Source organism: Choloepus didactylus, chromosome 6, assembly GCF_015220235.1.
Source record: "Choloepus didactylus isolate mChoDid1 chromosome 6, mChoDid1.pri, whole genome shotgun sequence".
Lineage (NCBI taxonomy): Eukaryota > Metazoa > Chordata > Mammalia > Pilosa > Megalonychidae > Choloepus > Choloepus didactylus.
This window is the reverse complement of record NC_051312.1, coordinates 66613426-66636208: the sequence shown is the minus strand read 5'-3', so window position 1 is coordinate 66636208 and position 22783 is coordinate 66613426. Positions and strand designations below refer to the sequence as shown.

At 36.5% G+C, this 22783-nt stretch overlaps 1 protein-coding gene across 2 annotated transcripts in view; it reads left to right on the top strand.

Annotated features, from left to right (window-relative positions):
- Nucleotides 1-22783, top strand: part of PDE3B (phosphodiesterase 3B) — a 271815-nt gene that overhangs the window by 69061 nt on the left and 179971 nt on the right. The window lies entirely within an intron of this gene.

Here is a 22783-nt window from a genome sequence, read left to right as displayed (position 1 = left end):
ATCACTAGAGAAAAATGTGTGTCCTGGTGATTTGGGATGTAAGGTTCCACATATGTCTGTTAAAATTCTCTCTATCTCTCTCTCCTTTCTTTGTTTTGCTGTTGGTAGGGCTCCCTTTATTATCTGAAGTAGGGCAGGTCTTATTGGCAAAATCTCTCAGCATTTGTTTGTGAAAAATTTAAGCTCTCCCTCAAATTTGAAGGAGAGTTTTGCTGGATAAAGTATTCTTGGTTGGAAATTTTTCTCTCTCAGAATTTTAAATATGTCATGCCACTGCCTTCTCACCTCCATGGTGGCCGCTGAGTAGTCACTACTTAGTCTTCTGTTGTTTCCTTTGTATGTGGAGAATTGCTTTTCTCTTGCTGCTTTCAGAACTTGCTCCTTCTCTTCAGAGAGTCTGATCAGAATATGTCTTGGAGTGGGCTTATTTGGATTTATTCTGTTTGGAGTTCGCTGGGCTTTTATGCTTTGTGTATTTATATTGTGTAGAAGGTTTGGGAAGTTTTCCCCAACAATTTCTTTGAGTACTCTTTCTAGACCTTTACCCTTCTCTTCCCCTTCTGGGACACCAATAAGTCTTATATTTGGACATTGTATTTTATGTATCATGTCCCTGAGATCCATTTCGAGTTTTTCGATTTTTTTCTCCATTCTTTCTTTTGTTCTTTCATTTTCTGTTCTGTGGTCCTCTAGGACACTGAGTTGTTGTTCAACTTCCTCTAATCTTGTATTATGAGTATCCAGAGTCTTTTTAATTTGGCCAACAGTTTCTTTTATTTCCATAAGATCTTTTTTTTATTTACTCTTGCAATTTCTTCTTTATGCTCTTCTAGGGTCTTCTTTATGTTGTTTATATCCTGTGCCATGTTCTTCTTCATGTCCTTTATATCCTGTGCCATGCTCTCGTTCTTTGATTGTAGTCCTTTGATTAATTGTGCCAAGTACTATGTCTCTGTTGATATTTTGATTTGGGTGTTTGGGGTTGGGTTCTCCGTATCGTCTGGTTTTATCATATGCTTTAAAATTTTCTGTTGTTTTTGCCCTCTTGGCATTTGCTTTGCTTGACAGGGTTCTTTCAAGTTGTAAAAAATACTACTTGTGTGGCGTGTGTCTGGGTGGTTAGGGAGGCAGGGCAGCTTTAATATTCAAACCTCCCAGGTGTTCCCGGAGATTCAAGGCTGTTGCAAGAGTCTAAGCCTTCATTTCAGTTTCCCCCCAGATTTTCTCTGCCACTGACCCACAAATCCCGGGCATTGATGTAGCGTCTCTAGGTTTTCCGAATGGGCCCCCCTTCTCAGCTGTGATCTTCCAGGACCTCTGCTGAAGGAAGGCTGTGCTATATCACAAGTGTGCGCCATCTCTCAAGGGAAGCCCTGGGCCACTGGGCTGTGCAGGAGCACTCCCAGCCTGATACAAAGATGGCTGAATGGGGTGTCTCAACCCCCCGCCCCCTTTACGCACAGCTCTGCCTTCCCAGCTCTGGGACAACTAGCTGTGTATGCACCCAAGGCCACTGTCTACGGCCGATATTGTTGCATGTGCGGGGTGCCGTGGGATACACTCCCTGTCACACTGGGTTTCCTGGCGCGGCTCTGGTCTGTGGGTGCAGCCCTGGGCAGGAGTGTCTCCAGCCTGCCGGGGAGCCGGCTGCAAGCAGCATGGTTTCTTTCTCCTTTTGGCTCCCTCCTCTGCCCCCCTGGCCCTGAGGGAATCAGCAACGGTCTATCCTCCATGCCAGACACTGAGAGATTGGCACAGCCCACTCCTGCTGTGCTTCACTGCGCGGTTCTCACTGTTGTAACTGCAGCCGCTTCCGGGTTTTTTGTTTTTTTTTTTTTTTTGTTTAAAGAACTAGTCTGTCTCCAAACGCCAATCCTCGGTTTCCCTACACCGCAGCGCGGCCGCAGGACTTTCAGCTGTCTTACTCACTCGTTTCAGAATGCAGACTCCCAGTTTCACCAAGTGCATGGTCCCTGTGGTTTTAGTAGACCTTGTCCAGATGGTGCATCGCTGAAACTGGTGTTCTGGGTCACTTTCTGGTTTCTATCTAGCATTTTTCACGGAGGTGTTTTTTTGCCCTGTCTCACCTAGCTGCCATCTTAGGTTCTCCTGACAAATAGTTTCTTAGTTTGCCAGGGTGGCTATAACAAATACCACAGGCTGGTGGACTTAACCAACAGGAAGTTATTGCCTCACTATTTGGGAGGCTAGAAGTCCAAAATCATGCATCAGCAGGATCATGCTTTCTCTGAAGTCTATAGTGTTCTGGTGATGGCTTGCCAGCAATCCATAAATCATTTTCTGCCTCTGTCACATGATCTGTCTTCTTCTGTCTCCTACTCCTGACTGTGTCCAAATTTCCTCTGCTTATAAAGACTCCAAGCATATTGGAATATGACCCACCCTGATTCAGTTTGTCCGCACCTTAATGAATAGAGTCTTCAAAGATACTGTTTACAAATGGATTCATATCCATAGGACCATGGGATAGGACTTGAACTTGTCTTTGTGGAGACCATGATTCAATCCATAATGCATAGTAACACTCAACAAATGATTGATTATCATCATCACAGTCATGCCCAAAATGAAATTTCTTCTGCACCTGACTGTGGCTATTTTAATATATGTGTTACTAAGCAATACATAATGTATTTTAAAGGAAAGTACTAGTGGTAGGCCACTTTCAAAGAAACAAAAAGATGAGTATTGTAAATTTTAGATTGTATGTGCTGTTAAATTTTTAATTTTACTTATTACAATTAGGTTCGTGTAATAAACAGTAAGATAGGAGCAATATTCATTCGTTTTTACATTTCAAAATGGCTTTAAGGACATAGTTGAAATATTCATTAGTATTTCACTTTAGCATTTTGGTGCATGCCATATTAGAATGTGTCTTAAACATCTGACAGCATATAGTGACAAGATTGTTTTCCCCCTTATTCTGTCATTTGTCATATATTGAATATCTGCTATATGCTAGGTCTGGGAATATCACAATGAAAAAGACAGTCAAGATCCCTGCTTCATAGAAATTAGATTCCATTGGCATGGGAGCTACTGGAGAGAAGAAATTGGACAAGACAACAAATAGAGAATGAGATAATTTCAGATAATGATAAGCTCTGAGAAGAAAATAAAAGAGGATGATGGGACAGAGCATGACTGGAAGGACTACTTTAGAATACTTTAGAAGACCTCTGTGAGGAGATGACATGTGAACTGAGGCTTGAATGATGAGGAGTGAGTCTCATGAAGATCTGGGGATGGATTTCCCAGGCAGTGGGAACAGAAGTACATAGCATCTTAGGCCTGATGAGCTTGGCATATTTGAGTAACAATAAAGTTGTGCATTGCTAAAGGATAGTGATTGGATGTAAGAGTAATAAAGGAGATGAGGATGGAAGATAGGCAGAGACCAATTCACATAAAGTCTTGGGAATCATTTCTACTGACTCTCTGTGAAGCTTGATGCTTGCTACAATCAAAAAGAAATGTGGGAAATATGTGGTGGTTATTGACAGTGTAGCTTTTAGAAATATACAAAGTATACAAGATGCATTTTATTGGGTATTTGGAAGTGTAATAAGAGAAACAATTCATTATTTCATAGCCTTTGGGATAAACCAGGTCTGACTGATTCTTGACTTCCCTTTAGTTGAATATCAAGTTTTAAAAATGTGATTTGAAAGCAGCAGAGGAGGTCACATGTACACACACACCATCCTAATAATTCCTTAAACTTCTTGTATAATATTTTACTAGGATTGTGGGGTGGGCCTTTTTTTTTTAAAAATATGGTGTTTGAGATGGGGAGGATCAAATAATTTAGCTGGAATTCAACACTCTTCTCCTATTGTGTCATAATCTAAACAATATTTGGAAGTTATGTAGTAATATACAAGGAGAGAAACCAAAGAGAGCTTGTTTGGTTAAGATCACTCATCAGATGAGAAAGGCATAGCTTCTGAGAATCATCCCTTGAAAGATAGAACTAAGTTATTTTATTTAGTCCCTTTTTGGTCAATCCTATTATAAGCTCAAGTAACAAAAGACAAAATAGATAAATGGGACCTCCTCAAAACTGAGTACTTTTGTGCTTCAAAGGACTTTGTCAAAAAGGTGAAAAGGCAGCCGACTGATTGGCAGAAAATATTTGGAAAGCCACATATCTGATAAGGTTTTAATATCCAGAATATATAAAGAAATCCTATAACTCAACAATAAAAAGACAAACAACTCAATTAAAAAATGGGCAAAAGACTTCAGCAGACATTTTTCAAAGGTGTTTGAAAAGATGTTTCCATCGCCAAAAGCACATGGAAAAGGTGCTCAACATCATTAGCCATTAGGGAAATGCAAATCAAAACCACGATGGGATATCATCTCATACCTACTAGAATGGCCACTGTTAAACAAAGAGAAAACTACAAGTGTTGGAAAGGATGTAGAAATCCATCCCCAGATCTTCAGGAGACTCACTTCTCATCACTGCTGCTGGGAATGTAAAATGGTATAGCTGCTGTAGAAGACAGTTTGGCGGTTGGTTCCTCAGGAAGTTAAGTATAGAACTGCCATATAATCCAGCAATCCTGGTACTAGATATATACTCAGAAGAACTGAAAGCAGGGATGCTAACAGACGTTTGCACAGTGATGTTCATAGTGGCATTGTTCACAATTGCCAAAAGATGGAAACAACCCAATAGTCCATCAACTGATGAATGGGTAAACAAATATGGTATATACATATGAAGGAATATTATTCAGCTGTAAGAAGAAATGAAGTCCTGATGCTTGTGTCAACATGGATGACCCTTGAGGACATTATGTTGAGTGAAGTAAGTCAGAACACAAAAGGAAAAATATTATATGATTTAACTAATATGAACTAAATATAATGAGCAAATTCATGGAGTTATGAATATATGTTACCAGAAGATAGAATGAAGGTAGAGCATGGGAAGCAGATGCTTAATTTGTGCAGAATTTTTAATAAGGTTGATTGTAAATGTTTGGAAATGAATAGAGGTGATCGTAGCACATTATTGTGAGTGTAATTAACAGTGCTGAATCATTTGTGTGATTGTGGTTGAAAGGGGAAATTTATAGTCATGTATGTTACTGGAAGGAAAGCTAGAGAATGAAACATGGGACCGTGTCAGTGAACCCTGTTGTGGACGATGAAGGTGGTTAATAGTACAAGTGTAAGAATATTCTTCCATGAACTAGAACAAATATATGTCACTTTTACAAGGTGTTAATAGTGTGGTATATGGAAAAAAAATACCAGTTGCAAGATATGAACTATAGTTAGCAGTAATATTTTAATATTCTTCCATCAATTGTATCAAAGATACCATACCAATGCTAAGTGTCAATAATGGGGGGGAGGGGTGCAGTGTAAGGAGTATGGGTTTTTTTCTTTTTGGAGCAATGAAAATGTTCTAAAATTGATTGTGGTGATTGAAAGTACAACTCTCTGATTACACCAAGAGCCACTGACTGTACATGTTGGATGGATTGTATGGTGTGTGAATAAAACTGCTCTAAGAAATCCATATATAAGTCTGGAGGTATATGTTTTTGTATATGTGAGCAGATTGAGTCTCAGAAATGACATGCTTTGTACACTTGGTAAAATAGCAGTTTAGGCATACAAAAAGCCTATTTGAAAAGGTTCTTTAGGAGATGATTTATCCTAAGGAAAGAATGAGTCAAGCATAATGAACTTGGTCCAATATAGACTTTGTTGAAAAAGGAGTATACCACAGTCTACCATACCATAGTATCTATCCCTTAGATTTATTCCTAATCTTAGCTCCTAATTGCATTTATGTCTCAGTTATATAAAGAGCATCAAGGAGACTGTTAAGGCAAATATTTAAAGACCTATTGCATGAAACTTTGAACACATTGCCTTATTTTTTTAATATACAAGCCTTTTAATTTTCCCATGACCCATGCTAATTTCTTCTAAACTATAAATTGATTCATTTTCATCTTATTGAGTCCCTTCATGTTTAAGACCTAAAGAATCATGCCATTTATTGAGAGCATACTGTGTGTCCAGCACTGTGCTAGTCTCTTTATAGATATTAGTTTCCTGACTCCTCCCAGTAACCTGGGGTGGAAGGTAGGTACAGTATTATCCTTATTTCACAGATGATAAGACTTAGGCTCAGAGAATTTAAGTCACACAGCTAATAAGTAGTAAAAGCTGGAATTTAAACCAAAGTCCACAAGGTTGCAAAGCCTTTTTTTTTAAAAATTGTGAACGTTAACATATATAATAGTGATAGCTATCAAATATATATTTGATAGCTATCAAAGTACAATTTGACAAGTAGTTAGATAGCAAATTTCAAGGAAGGTCATGGGTCACAGTTCCCACCACTTCAGCTATTTCCATCATTATAAAATACAACATACATACAGAAAGGTGTTAACTTTTGATGTACAGCTCAACAAGCATTTATATAGGTAATTTCAAAAATTGTTATGGGTTACAGTTCCACAGTTTCAGTTCTTTCCTTATCATGCAATATAGGGTATATACAGAAAGGTGAAGACTTTCAAAGCACAATTCAACAAGTAACTATAGAGCAAATTTCAAAGGATGTTATAGGTGACAGTTCCACCATGTCATTTACCTCCTTCCAGCTATTCCAGCACCCCAGCACTTAAAAAAATATATAGTTATATAAGGTTTTAATATTCATACACCTTTCTTAAATCTTATCTTGTTGCTACCACTTCCTCTCACTTAATCTCTTTTTCCATCTGCAGGGGTGTCTAGGCAGTGAGCACCCTAATTTGTTCGTATTGAAAGGGGGTGTCAACAATATGGGGAAGGGGGCCACATCTGCTGGTTGATCTTAAAGAGGCTGTTGCCTCTGGGTTTGAGGACTTCTCTGGTATAGGAACACTCGGGTGGATTTAAGTTTCTAAAAGATAAAACTTAGTGAGTGCATCTTTTATAGAATCTCAGTTAGGGATCTAGGTATTTGGGGACTACTTTTGGTAAAGGCACAGCATACTGTGGTTGTTTGGGATTTCTAGCTGGAGCTTGCATAAGAGAAACCTCCAGGATAGCCTCTCGACTCTGGGATCTCTCAGCCACTGTGACCTCAGGTTGTTGCCTCTCTTTATTCCCCCTTTTGGTCAAGTAGGCATTTTCAATCCCACACTGCCAGGTAGTCATGTCCCACTTCGCTGGGATATTCATTCCTCTGGGAGTCAAACACATTGCCTTTTAAGCAACATTAATTTGAGACCCTTCCCATTCTTTTCCATTCTGCAAGGATCAGTGCACACCTATAATACTCTCAAAGGCTATGGCCATCATTTCTTTGAATATTATCTCTGCCCCTTTCTCTCTTTCTTCTCGGTGTGAGAATCCCACAAGCCGTATATTGGTAAGCTTGATGGTATCCCACATATTCTCGGGATCTGCCCTCTTTTCTTCATTCTTTATTCTTTCTGCTCCTCAGACTGAATGATTTCAATTGTTTTATCTTCATGTTCACTGATTCTTTCTTCTGCCAGTTCCAATCTGCTGTTGAACACCTCTAGGGAATTTTAAATTTCTGTTGCTATGGTCTTCAGCTTTGTTTGGTTCGTTTTCCTATTTCCCATCTCTCGATTGATTTTCCTTTTGTGTGTGTGTGTGTGTGTGTGTGTGTGTGTGTGTGTGTGTGTTCATCTGTTGTTTTCCCAATTTGCTTTAGTTCATTGTTCATATTTTCCTTTAGCTTTTTCAGCATATTTAGGATCATTTTAAAAAAGTCTTTTCTGGTACGTCCCAGGTGTGTTCCTCATTGATGATTTCTAATGCTTTAATCTCCTTTGCCTGGGCTGTCTCTTCCTGTTTCTTTATATGTTTTGTAACCTTTTGTTGAAACCTGGACATTTTAATATGTTATCACTGGAATTTAGACTCTGAGGCTTGTATTCTTTGAGGTTGTGTCTAGCTAGTGTTATGATAGAACTTTTCCTGAAAAAGAAGGAGAAGAAGAAAGAGGGGAAATAAGGGCAAGCAGGGAGAGAGAAGAGAAGGGAAAGGAGGAGAAAAAGAGACTTTTCCCAGTCCTTACAGATTGATTGACCTCTGGGAGTGCTCTACTTCAGGGCTTATCCATACAGTGAATTTAGGGAATAGCTCTAGGCCAAAGCATAAGAGCCTCCCTGATCCTTCCTGTGTGTGCATCTTATCTTGACCAATGCACATGTGGACCTGGGAATTCCCCCATTTACATTTCCAAATGTCTGCTCTTCCCTAGGAAAACAGTTTCCTCACAGTCCCAGGAACTACACTGTACCCCCTACAGCCAGAATCCCTTGCTCCAGGCAGCACATCTTGACTGCTTTCAACAGTGTTGTGTAGGAGATTCAGTGAGCTGACTTCTACACAGAGAGCAAATTCTGGATGGCAAGTCCCTCAGGCCATCGTCAGACAGACATACATGCTCCCGGTGTGTGCATGAGGGTTACTCTGCTCTCTCCAGAACTGGAATTAGGGTTCTGCACTGGGATCATGAGTCAGCTCTGCCAGAGAGGTATTGAGTAAGGGCCAAGCAGGCCACCATGAGATATTTCTGCTTTTACATAGCCTTTTTCTTGATTTGGTGCTTGCCCTGTTACTGCAGCCCTTTAGCTGTTTTCTGTAGATTTGAGAAAAATGTTTATGCCAGTTCCTGCTAGTTGTTCAAAACTTCTGTGGTGAAACAGAGCCTTAAGTGTCTCTCTCCATGTTTTTTTTAAGACAGATACTGAAATTGATATTCAGCCTTTTTTTTTACTAATATATGCATTTAGAGCTATGTATTTCCCTCTTTTGGATGGAATCATATCCCCATATAGCTATGTTCAATTCCTAACTTAATCATGATGTGCCTAAATTCAAAATGACTGGAAGTCCTTATAAGCATATGCATTTTGGATATGGAAGGAGGACACAGACTAGGATAGATACCTATGGCCATGTGACAGAGGCAGATATTTTCAGCCAGTCACCACCAGACTACAGATTAACAGAAAAAAAGCAAGTACCAGGCCCTATGCTAATTGCTTTACATTATCTTAAATGTTTCTCATATAGTATATAGGCCTACTTTAATTGCTGGAATAAGGGATGGGGTGGGGTGGGTGCATGGTAAAGTAGATGGAAGTGTTTAAAGGAGCTAGTCCTTCCAAATTTCTTTAAACCATGTAGCCGGTACCAGTAAAAACAAAATTTTCATAGTTTGTAGTCTGATTTCCAACCTCCTTATACTGATGTACTTCAGCATAGAGCCAGACTTCTTGTATTGGAATCCTCCCTCTACTTACTAGCTGGTGAAAATGGGCACACCATTTAATCTTTGTTTCTTCAGCTGTAATTTAGGGATAGAATTAGTGCCTCTCTCTTGAAGTTGTTGTGAAGATTACATTAGTTAAAACATTTAAAGTCCTTAGTACTGTTTTTGTCAACTTGGGAGGTGGGTGCTCAATGAATATAGCTGTTATTATTATGATTTTTAACCTGTTTCTCATCTTCACAATTTTCAATTTCATATCTTCTTGAAAATTCATTCTGGCATATCTATGTTATTTTGATTAGTTAGATATTTTGGTTAATATGGAACTATGTTACTATACATGACTTTAGTAGTTGTAGAGAATTATATAACATTTAGTACAAAAAGTCTGCTATAAGTCATTTACTTATATCAGAAATTCCCTAAAATAACAATATTTGTAAATGGGAATATTCATCTCTGGAAAGTTATACCAGTAAAAGATTATTAGATTTAAACAATAATTTTGGTGCTTTATAAGTCTTCTAACTTTGGAAAAGTAGTAAATCTCAAGGTGGTAATGATTACTAAAATAATGTTATAAATAATTAAAGTTCTACTTGGGGATGAAGTAACAGCTTTAAAAAAAATTCTTTATTTGCTATATTTTGAATTGAGTGAGAAGGATTGTCAGAGTATATCCATTAATGTAATGAAGTGTAGATGTGTGTATTGTATGTATATACATGGAAAGTTGTTAATGGAATATGAAGCAAAAACAGCAGGTTATAAACTTGTATGTACAGTATAATCTCATTTTTGTTTAAAAAGTGTGTGTATATATACCCATAGATATATTTTAATAATTACATATATACTAAAATGGAAATGGTGAGTAAGTATTTTTGTAAGGTGGATATTGACTGCAGTGATTTTGAGGTTTTGTCTCTCTTTTAAAATCTGCTTAAAATTTTTTTCCACAATGAATATATATTATGTTTAGTAAAGGAGTTAACAAATTCAAAGGAGTTATGGTCAGTTGTTATAGGATTGGCCAAAGTGTTTTTGACACTAGGATATCATTTGTTGTAGAATTAAATTTCTGTGTATCTGTCTATCTACATATACACATATGTACATATTCACATGTTTACATGTGTATACACACGTGTATATACACATAAACATCTAGAGAGATAGTTACACACATTTTTATATGTATATTATTACTTTTTGGTTCATGTTGTGAGAATACTATTGTAAGATAAAAAACTGTTGTATTTCTGTAGAATATTCAAATGAAGCAGACTTTGCTAGTAAGTTTCTATTTTAGTTTCATGCACTTTGAGGAACTGGAATAGTACTTATTGACGCCTTGCTTCTGTCAATTTAATAATTTACTTTAATATCACTGATTTTGTCATAGGATAGACTGATGCATTTAAGTTCTTGATCATCAGTTTAACTTCTGTCATGTTGGTAGATAATTTTTCTATTTCTATTTCAGTGTCACAGGCCACAAGTACCTTTACTCTAGTCAATCATTTGGAAATTGTGTGCCAACCGTTTAGCTAAGTTTCTACTATGGATATGTGCACAACGATTGCCAGTTTCCCTTTCCAGATGAGAATATTGATTTAGAACATGAAAAAATAATTTTATGTTATTGCTAGCAAATGATAATTCTTTTTATTTTGTTTTCAGTTGTGATAGCTAGATCATCTCTGGTATGTAAAATACCATCACCAATTTTTAAAAATTATAAGCAATTCATGTTTGTGGTTTGCAACTCAAATACTAAAGACGTAAAATGGAAAGTAAAAGCTCCTGAGCCCTGAGAGTCTTACTCTCCAGAGATAAACATTGTTAGCAGTTCCTTGTGTTTCTTTCTAGGTCTGTACATGCATATGTCAGGGTGTGACTGTGTGTATGAATTACATATATATTGTATATCTTCTCCTCTCTCTGTTTGTATGTATATAGTTTCTACAGTATTATTCTGTAACATTTTTGTTACTTAATACATATTATATATCTTTCATAAATCCATCTTATTCTTTATAACAGCTGCATTGTAGTTCATTGTTTGAATAAAATGTAATTTATCAAACTGGTTTCTATTAATGTACATTTAGATTGTTTCCAGGTTCCTTATAATTGTATATCTGCATCTTGTGTAAATTTAGCCATTGGTATATGATTTAGCATTTTTAAAGCAGTTGCCAAATTGTCTTTTACAGTAGTAACAACAGTTTACATGGCCCACGAATGTATTAGAGTATACTTGTGCCTTCAAATTTTTGCTGACACGCAAAAACAAAGACCAAAATAATTTGACATATATAGGTATATTCAATGACAAATAATTGATAGTATATAGGTAAATTCAATGATGAACAGAAAATATTTTTGGTTATGATAGAAGTGCCAATTATTTTCTTTTAAGATCTTGTGACCTCTATTTTAAAATTTACATAGCAAAATTTAATTTTATGCTTTGCCCGAAGATGGCAGTTAGCTTTTAACCCTAAAAGATTTAGATTTATGGAAGCTGATAGACATGAGTGTCTCCAGATGTGATACTCTGAGAAGTATTAGTGTTCCAATCAGGAATGAGTAACCTGTATCCAACTATGAGAAAACAGCAGACAAATCCAAACTGAGGAACATACCGTTACAAATAAAGGATTGTATTCTTAAAAATGTCAGTTTCATAAAAGACAAAGAAAGGTTTTAGAAATGTTTCAGATTAGAGGATACTAAAGAGACCTATTTCAGTGCAGTACCTGATTCCACACTAGATCCTATAAAGATGCTATGAAGGACATTATTGGGTCAGTTGACAAAAATTGGAACAGGACTATAGATTTGAGGAAAGTGTTTAGCAATGTTGATTTTTCTGAAGCTGATAACTGTAGTGTGGTTATATAGAAGAATATCCCTATTCTTAAGAAATTTACAGGAAGAATTTGGGAACAAAGGGCAATGGTGTAACTTATCTTTGTGTGTGTATACTACACACACACATAGAGAGAAAACAAACAAAATGATGAAACAACTGGGACAAAATATCAACAATAGAGCTATAAAACAACTGGAACAAAATTTAGCAATAGTTTTATTGTTAATATTTTGTCCCAGTTGTTTCATCATTTTTATTGTTTTCTCTCTGTATATGTATGTGTGTGTGTATACACACACGAAGATAAGTTACACCATGGTCCTTTACCGATATGGGTAAAGGACATTCTGGAGTTCAATGAACTAATCTTTTTTTTGCAACATTTCTATAAGTTTGCATGTCCAAATAAAAACTTAAAATGGTTTAAAGGTATTTTTTTCATTTACAAAGTTGATTTTTTTAAGCAAACTTTTTCATCAGTATTATTTATTAAGGAGGGAGAAATAATCCCCAAATCTATCTATATCTCAAAAAGTCAGAATCGCGACTAATTCTGTGTTCAGAAGAGTTTCTCATGAAGAACAATAATGGATAATATAATTAGCGGGTGTTAAATATTGGGTTACAAACTAAATACTTTTAGAAGAGAAGTGGGAAAGACTAGTATGTGCTAGATGTTAGGACTGTGAAGAAAATGCAGAAATTAGTATGGTGGTAGTGGTGGTGAGTTGGAACAGAGAAATTGGAAAGAATGGATTAGATGAGAATTCAGAATTGGGGAGAGAATTTGGAAGTTGTCCATGTAAATGCTACCATTGTAGAGCAGTGGCTTCCAATTTTTTTCCTTCTTTAGTACAGTTACCATATGTTCTGGTTTGCTGATGCTGCTGTTATGCAAAATACCAGATATGGATAGGCGTTTTATAAAGGGGTTTATTTGGTTACAAAGTTACAGTCCAAAAGCCATAAAAGTGTCCAAACAAAGGCATCAACAATAGGGTGCCTTCAGTGAAGAACACAGATGCTGTCTGGATAACCTCTGTCAGCTGGGAAGGCATGTAGCTGGCGTCTACTCTGGGGTTCTGTTTCAAAATGGCTTTCTCCCAGGACGTTTCTCTCTGTGTCTGGGGGTATTCTCTTAGTTTCTCTGAGCTAGCAAAAGTCTGCTTTCAAGGGCCATCTCCAAAATGTCTCTCTCAGCTGCAGTACTGAGCTCCTGTCTGAACTCTTATTGGGCTCCATTGATTTAAGCAAGACCGAAATTGAATGGTCAGGATAACACATCCATGGAAATAATCAGAAAGATTAATATATCTGCCCCCACAAGATTGCTTTTAAGAATATGGCTTTTGGGGGAACATAATATATCCAAACTGGCACACCATATGTCATTGATTTTAATATGCACTTTCTTTTTCACATTTAAACCTCTGAAATCAGGATGTCCCTTACAATCAATGACATTTGACAGTAAATGATGTCTAGTGAATCATTTCTTCATAGAAGAAGATTTGTGTTTGCTTCTGTCAGTAATCTGAGGGCACTACTAAGACTGCTTTAAATTAAATGTTGTGGTTGAGTATTTTGAAGTACAAAGTGGTTCAAAAGTGTGAATTCAGATTACCTTTCTGTGTGAGTTCTGGCTGATGATTCAAATTCAGGTGAGAGATTTCCCCCCTTTCTCTACCTAGTGTCAGAATTGAGAAGGCAAGTTCATGCTATTCCTTTCCATGTTATAGGTTTATTTCTCTTTTTGTTTTATACTTCTTCTGTCATATCTTTATTCTGGGGTTTCCTATTAGATTCCCCATCTTGGACACTTTTTTATTCTTAATTGTACATAAAAATAATGGTGATGAAATACTGTTTTTCCATATAACAGTCACCTCCTTGCTTTTTGGATGTATGTTCTTAATTATATTTTTCTTATTCTTGGTCTCAGAATATCTTTAACCTTGTCTGACCCAGATGAATCCTTCTAAGGGTAAAATAATACCCTAAATTTATAAGTCAAGCCCCTTTAAGCCATTTATCTTGTGGAGAAGCAGTGTAAATTCACTAAGTTTTTGGTTTGTAGGACATTTGGGTAAACTTGTAGGTAAAATGAGTGAGCATACATATGCCCTGAAGTTAGTCTGATTTTGAAGCCTCTGCAGCTTACTCCTAGAGATTATTTAACCTTTCTGAACTTTAGTTTCATCTTGAAGAGAATGGCAATGACAATACCACTCTGATAATGTCATTGTGGGTCTTTAGTGAGATAAGTGTATGTAAAGGCCTATGTGGCATCTGGCACAGATGTAGTGCTGAATAGATGATTTGTTTGTTTGTTTGTTTGTTTTTTGGTGGACTGTGGTGCCATTGTTTCTGCTGCCCAGGACATCCTCTTCTACACAATCCTTCTTCTTTTGGAAGTAGATCTTGTCCTTCCCTTTGCACCCCACCCCTCACCCCGTCAACTACCAAAGGGGTGGACTCATTACTCATCCTGGACACATTCTGGCTAATCTGCATAGGTTCAATGATAGGTTCAGGTCTGAGTGAGCAAGTGACCTAAATCTGTCAGGGTCTTTTCCAGCGAGAGATTGATACACAGGCATGGGGTAGAAAAACTGTCTTTCTATAGGGCTCACAAAGTTAAGATTTAGGCTCAAGCTATTGACAGCCATCTTCCAATTCCATATAGAGAAGGTCTGTTTATATAATAAAGCTAAAGAAAAACCATCAGGGATAAGAGATAAGGGTGGGGAGGGAAGGAGAGACTGAGACCAAATCCAGTTCCCTTTTCTGAGGCCCGCTTTCCTGCAGCTCCTCTGTCAGAGCTGTGCCAATTTCCTGCCCAGCTTTGTGGTTTGACTTGGTTTTCTATCACTTGCATTGAAGAGTTCTGACTAATAAGATGATGATATTATTTGCATATTAATCTTTCCTTGTCTAAAGAACAGCCTTTGCAGCTTCTGTGCTAAATAGTCAAAGACTAGTGTATTATAGGCCATTAAATAGAGAATGTAAGCCTGAAAAAATTATGATTTTTTGAAGATCCTGGAGTTTAAAGTTGTTTCTCATGCTCCCTGATTCTTTCTGGTGATACTACAGGTAATACTATGTTAAGAGTAAACTTCTGTTTAGATGTGCAAAGAAAAATTGTAGTATGATTTTAGTAAAAGCTGTTAGCCATTTTTGAAACTCTGATTAAAGATATAGTGGGCCAAGGGATAAAATTATTAGCTAAATGAAACATTTGTAGTTATTTGAAGACTTAATCTTTACTGTCTCTGCTTCTCATGAATCTCAGGTAGGGTGAACAGGGCCCAACTGGTATGAAACTGAAGGAGTGACTCAGAATGCAGTTGAGAGGGCTCGAGTTATAATGAATCAGTGTCAGCAATCATAGCCATAAAAATGATATTTGTATTCTCAGTTGGAATAGTAAGTCTGATAGGGGCCAAGGATCATAATATGGCCACATTCACATTTAACTTCGCAATTTAATTAAGATTTGAGAGCATGCTGGGGAAGGAATGAATTTCTCTAAAATAATTTTGAACATTGAACACCCAGTGTGGTGGAAAAGATTTGTTATAGGCTGAGAAACCATGAAAAATTTAATCTCTTTTGAGTCCAAGGATAGCTGTATCTAGAAGGTTGTGCAAGAAGTCCTACCATTTGCACTTCTGTTTTCTTTTCTTTTCTTTTTTTTTTTGATGTGCATTAGTATTTAAATTTTACCCAAGATTGGGAAAGTGGTTTATCTGTGGGTGCAAGATACTTGTTTTTAAAGTAGATGATGAGTATCTGGATAGATTTAGCTAGTTTTCTTTGCAGGTGGTTGCATAGGAGAATTAATTATAAGTCCTGCTGTTGTGTTGTCAGACTTAAATAATGTCTAAATATAATGTTTTAAAAATGAACTATTTGGTTGTTCCATGATTCCTTTAATGTGTCTCATAAAGTTGTACTGAAGAATGAGATTGAGATCTTTTACTGTCAGACGCATTGACTTTCATTTAGCATTTATTTTCAAAAATTTGAATACCAGTTATATGTAAGGCACTGGTATAAATATAAAGGATACAAGAAGTAGTCTTTGCTTTAGGCAGATCCATTCTCATAGAGAATTAAAATATTTAAACAAGTATCTGTAACTCAAAGCATTGGATATTAAGTGCCTTGTGCTGAGTATAAGCTAATTGTTTTAAGACCTGAGAGAAAGGTATCATTGGAGTCCATTTAGGATGACTGGAAAAGGAATCACAGAGGAGGCTGAATTTAAACCATGTGATAAACTAGTGTGTAAGCAACATTTCAGTAGGTAAAAATGGTTTAGAAAAACAGAACAGGCAGAAGAAACGGCATATGTGATGGGAACAATATCAATTACTATAGTTTGGCTGGAATTCAGGGTGCTTCTTCTTTTGTATGTATTGCATTTTTAAAGAGTTGTGAGAATACCGGCTTTACCATGAACATGGCTAGTACTGGATGGTGGTGGTAGTGGCACATCCGTGTGTAATTTTTTTTTCTTTATGACTGCAACAGTTTGATAATTGGTGAAAGAGGGAGACTTCTTTCTCCGCGTAATTAAATTAATTTTTCATTAATTTCTCCGCTTAATTAAATTAATTTTTCATTAATTTACCATGCTATATTCCAGGGGAGGGGAGGGGAAGGTTAGATTCAGAAAGAGAGGCTGTGTAGGCTGTGTAGTTTGCAAATTTACAGTTACTATGATGAAGTCCTTCTTTTGGCCCCCTTTTAATCTTGTTTTTCTATTTATGGATCTGTGTTACAGAGTAGCAAAGATTTAGATAGTTTCGAAATTCATGTTTTGTTTACCTTGGATTTAATTGTTTGTTGTAGCAATTTGAACATCCATTTCCTGAGATGGTTGATGATGAAAGGTGATGGCTTTAGATAAAGGTAGAGTACCTCACAGCAGTGTTAATAGAACTTTCAGCAGTGATGAAAGTGTCTTTGCAGTTCTGTATGGTTCAATATTGTAAACTCTAGTTCTTGAAATATGGCTAGTGTAATTGACAAATGGCATTTTAAGTTTATTTAATTTTAATTAATTTAAGCTATAACATGTGGCTAGTGGCTACTGTATGGGACAGTACAGCTTTAGAGCTCAAGCTGTTTTGACTCCTTTCTAGCTCTATGAGTGTTGAGATGAGCTGACCAAGCCAAATTTTCACGTACATATGATAAGCACATGTTTGAAATAGAATATTATTTTAAATGTATTTAAATGTTTTACTGGTGTTTACAAAGTAAATGAATTTTATATTGCCAGTTCTCTAGTAAAATTATTAAATAGTTCATTATTTATACTCTGTCTAAATCCAACTAAAAATTTTATGTGACTGTCAGGAAAGACAAATTAATAGGATTATTAAAATAATGATAAAAGAAAATGGGTCATATAATGAATGAAGTAAGCATTGAGGCAGGAAAGGAAAATCTAGGAAAGTCTAGGTGGGCAATAGTTGAGCAAAAATCAATCTGTACTAACTGGCATATAAGATAAACAGAGAAATCCAATAAAAAATAACCTTCATACAATAAAAAGACATGCCATTTTGTCAAGAAAGAGAATTTTCCCAAAGATTAAACACAGAAATTTCTTGTTATTTTTGTAAGGGGTGTTGAATAACATGATACATGACATTGTTACATAGCAGTTTTATAAATGATGGAGCTGTTTTCATTATATGTTTACATCAAACCTTGATATGAGTTTAGGACATAATATTGAATCATAGATATGTGAAGATATTTGTACAGAGTGCCTAAAAAAGTGTTTTAGGTGCTATCTGGTGTTCTGGTTTGCTAATGCTGCCATTATGCAAAATGCCAGCAATGGATTGGCTTTTATAGAAGTTTACAGTTCTAAGGCCATAAAATTGTCCAAACTAAGGCATCAACAAGAGGATACTTTCACTGAAGAAAGGCCGATGGCATCCAGAGCACCTCTGTCAGCTGGGAAGGTATGTGGCTGGCATCTGCTGGTCCTTTGCTCCAGGGTCTGGTTTCAAAATGGCTTTCTCCAAAATGTCTCTGGGCCTCTGTCTCTCTTACCTTCTCTCTCTCAGCTCCTGTGCATCCATGCTGCTTCTCCCCGGGTGTTTCTCGCTAAGCATCTGGGTGGTCCTCTCTTGGCTTCTCCAGGGCAAACTCTGGGGTTCATCTGTTAGCTTAGCATCTCTAAATATCTTTCTGTCTGCATCTCCAAGAGTCTGTGTTGGCTCTAAGCTTCTCTGGGGGCAAACTCTGGATTACATATCTTAGCTTCTCTCCAAAATGTCTTTCTCGGCTTCTGTGAACTCCTTGTTTCTGTGAGCTCTCTTAAAGGACTCCAGTGATCTAATTAAGACCCACCCAGAATGGACAGGGTCACATCTTCATGGAAGTAATTTAATCAAAGGTCTCACCTATAGTTGGGTGGGTCACATCTCCATGGAAACCCTCAATCAAAAAGTTCCACCAAACAAATTGGATTAAAAGATCATGGCTCTTCAACGTAACAGTTTCAAACTGGCACATCTGGTTATCTAAGTTGGTGCAGTAATAGGTTTAGGAAATTTAAAGAAGTGGTTGATTAATGTATTCATCTCTTCCTATTTAAAGTGTAGTTTGTGGACCAGCAGCATCAGCATCATCTGGAAACTTGTTGGAAATGCAAAAATCCAGGTACCACCTCATACCTTCTAAATCAGAATCTGGATTTTAACATGAGCCTCAGGTGATTTGATGCACATTAGTGTTTGAGAAGCACTGTTTTACCCTAACCCTATTGTGTATGGATATACTCTAGGCTTTTGAAACAGACAGTTCAATATTAATATTCCTAAGAGTGTCTGAAATGAAACTATTTTGCATGGCTAATTGAAAATTGAAAGGAGATCATTTTTTTATGTACCAGCTGTGTGGGTGGCAGAGATGGTATTTTTACTGAAGATAAAAGGATATGTCCTATATAACCTACTCAGGTTGGGGGCTATTCCTCTTCCGAATAGTTGCTAAAGTACGCAGTCATATCAGAGGCTGTCATATTATTTACTGGGTGTGCTGGTTTGGATGTGTTATGGCCCCCAAATTGCCATTATCTTTGATGCAATCTTGTGGAGGCAGACATATTATTGTTGATTAGGTTGAAATCTTTGGATTAGGTTGTTTCCATGGAGATGCGACTCAATCAACTATGGGCAAGACCTTTGATTGGATAATTTCCATGGAGGTGTTACCCCGCCCATTCAGGGTGGGTGTTAATTGGATCACTGGAGTTGTATAAAGGAGTTCACAGACAGAAGGACATCAGAGCAACTGAGAGTGACATTTTGAAGAGGAGCTGCAGCTAACAGAGGACAAAATGCCCCAAGAGCAACATTTTGGAGCGCGCCATTTTGAAATGCCACCTGGGAGCAAGTGGATGACAGCCATGTTTCTTCTGAGCTAACAGATTTTCCAGACGCCAATGGCCATCCTTCAGTGAAGGTACCCTGTTGTTGATGCCTTACCTTGGACATTTTATGGCCTTAAGACTGTAACTTTGTAACCAAATAAACCCCCTTTATAAAAGCCAATCCATTTCTGGTATTTTGCTTAATGGCAGCATTAACAAACCAGAATACTGGTTATTGTATCAAAAGCCTTTTTCATTAGAGAAGTTGTAGGTTTACAAAAAAATCATGGAGAAAATGCAAAGTTCCATTTTCCTTTCCCCCCATTATTAACATCTTAGTATATTATTATTAATATAATAGTATAACTAGTACTATTATGTATTAATTTGGTACATTTTTTACAATTGATGAAAGAATATAATTATAATTGTACTAGTAACTATAGTCCATGGTTTATATTAGGGTTCCCTGGTTGTTTTGTATATTCCTATGTTGTTGTTTGTTTTAAATTTTTATTCTAGCAACATATATCCAACCTAAAATTTTCCCTTTTAACCACATTCAAATATATAGTTCAGTATTTTTGTTACTGTACATTCACAATGTTGTGCTACTATCACCACCATCTATTACCAAAACATTTTGTTCACCACAAATAAAAACTCTGTATGATTGAAACATTATGTTAACTCCTTATTCTTTAATACCTTTTCCAACCCCTGATAACCTATATTCTAGTTTCTGACTCTATTGAGTTTACTTATTCTAATTATTTGATAACAGTGAGATAATACAATATTTGTCCTTTTGTGTCTGGCTTATTTTACTTAACATGATGTCTTTAAGGTCATTCCAAATTGTCACATATATTAGAACTTCATTCATTTTTACAAATGAATGATATTCCATTGTATGTATATACCACATTTTATTTATCCATTCATCAGTTTATGGACATTTGAGTTGTTTCCGTCTTTTGGCAATTGTGAGGAAACACCAAATTGTCTTCCATGGCGGCTGCACCATTTTGCATTCCCACCAACAATGAATGAATGTTCCTATTTCTCAACATCCTCTCCAACGCTAACAGTTTTCCTTTTTTTTTTTTTTAAATAGCCATTGTAGCGGGTATAAAATGGTATCTCATTATGATTTTAATTTACATTTCCTTAATGGCTGTTGCTGTTGAGCATCTTTTCTTGTGCTTTTTGGGCATTTGTATATCTTCTTCGGAGAAATGTCTCTTCAAGTCTTTGGCCCATTTTTAAATTGGGTTCTTTGTCTTTTTTTTGTTGAGTTGTAGGATGCCTTTATATATTCTGAATAATAAACTCTTAATGTATATGTGGTTTCCAAATATTTTCTCCCATTCTGTATGTTGTCTTTTTACTTTCATGATTAATTCCTTTAAGGTACAAAAGTTTTTAATTTTGATGAGGTCTCATTTATTTTCTTTTTTGTTGCCCATGCTTTAGGTGTAAAGTCTAAGAAACCGTTGCAATCTCATGAAGATGTTTCTCTATGTTTTCTTCCAGACCTTTTATAGTTTTGTTTCTTATATTTAGGTCTCTGATGCATTTTAAGTTGATTTGTGTATAAGGTGTGAGGTAGAGGTCTGATTTCATTCCTTTGCATATGGACATCCAGTTTTCCCAGCACCATTTGTTAAAGAGATCATTCTTTGAGAGAACTTGGCACCCTTGTCAAAAATCAATTGGCCATGGATGTGGTTTATTTTTATTTATTTATTTTTTTATCTTTTACATTTTATTGACTATTGTATTAGTTAGGGTTCTCTATGGAAACAGAATCAACAAGAGATATCTGTAAATATAAGGTTTTATAAAAGTGTCTCACGCAGCCTTGGGGATGCATGAGTCCAGATTTGTAGGGCAGGCAGCGAACTGGCAACCCCAATGAAGGTGTTTGATGAACTCCTCAGGAAATGCTTTGTTGGCTAGCCGAAGAAGACGTGAAGTTCCTCTATCTCTCTCCCTTAACAGTCTTCAACTGATTGGATTAAATCCAGCTGATTGAATTCTCTCATTGTGGAAGATACACCCTTTGCTGATGTAATCAGTCACAGCTGCAGTCAATTGACTGATAATTTAATAAACCAGCCTCTGGTTTATTAACCAGCCACAAACGTCCTTGCAGTAATAGGCCAGTGTTTGCTTGACCAGATACCTGGACACCATCACCTGGCCAAGTTGACACATGAACCCAGAGGTTTATTTTTGAGTTGTCAATTCTATTCCATTGGTCTATATGTTTGTCCTTGTGCCAGTACTATGCTGTTTTGATTACTGTGGTTTTGTAATGAGTTTTTCAGATCATGAAGTGTGAGTCCTATAACTTCTTTCTTCTTTTTCAAGATGGCTTTGGCTATTTGGATCCCTTACTTTTCCATATACATTTGATGATTGGCTTTTCCATTTCTGCAAATAAGGCTATTGGAATTTTGTTTGGGATTGTATTGAATCTATAAATTGCTTTGGATAGAGTTGACATCTTAACAATAGTCAGTCTTCCAATCCATGAATCAGGAATGTTCTTCCATTTATTTAGGTCTCCTTTGATTTCTTTTAGCAATATTTTGTAGTGTTTTGTGTACAAGTTCTTTACATTCTTGGTTATATTTATTCCTAGACGTTTGATACTTTTAGTTGAGATTGTAAATGGAATTTTGTTCTTGAGTTGCTTTTAAACTTGTTCATTATTAATGTGTAGAAACACTAGTGAATTTTGTGTGTTGGTGTTGGACCTTGCTACTTTGCTGAATTGTTTGTTTTGTTAGTTTTTTTGTGGATTTTTCAGGATTTTCTGTATAAAGGATCATGTCATTTGCAATTAGGAAAGTTTTACTTCTTTCTTTCCAATTTGGATGCCCTTTATTTCTTTTTCTTGCCTAAATGCTCTGACTAGAACTTCCAGTCCAATGTTGAATAACAGTGGTGAAACTGGGCATCCTTGTCTTGTTCCTGATCACAGAGGGAAAACTTTCAGTCTTGCACCATTGAGTATGATTTTAGCTGTGGGCTTTTCATATATGCTCTTTATCGTGTTAAGGAAGTTTCCTTCTATTCCTGTTTTTCTAAGTGTTTTTATCAAGAGGGGATGCTGGATTTTATCACATGCCTTTTCCATGTCAATTGAGATGATCATGTGTTTTTTTCCCTTGTACCGTTAAAATCATGA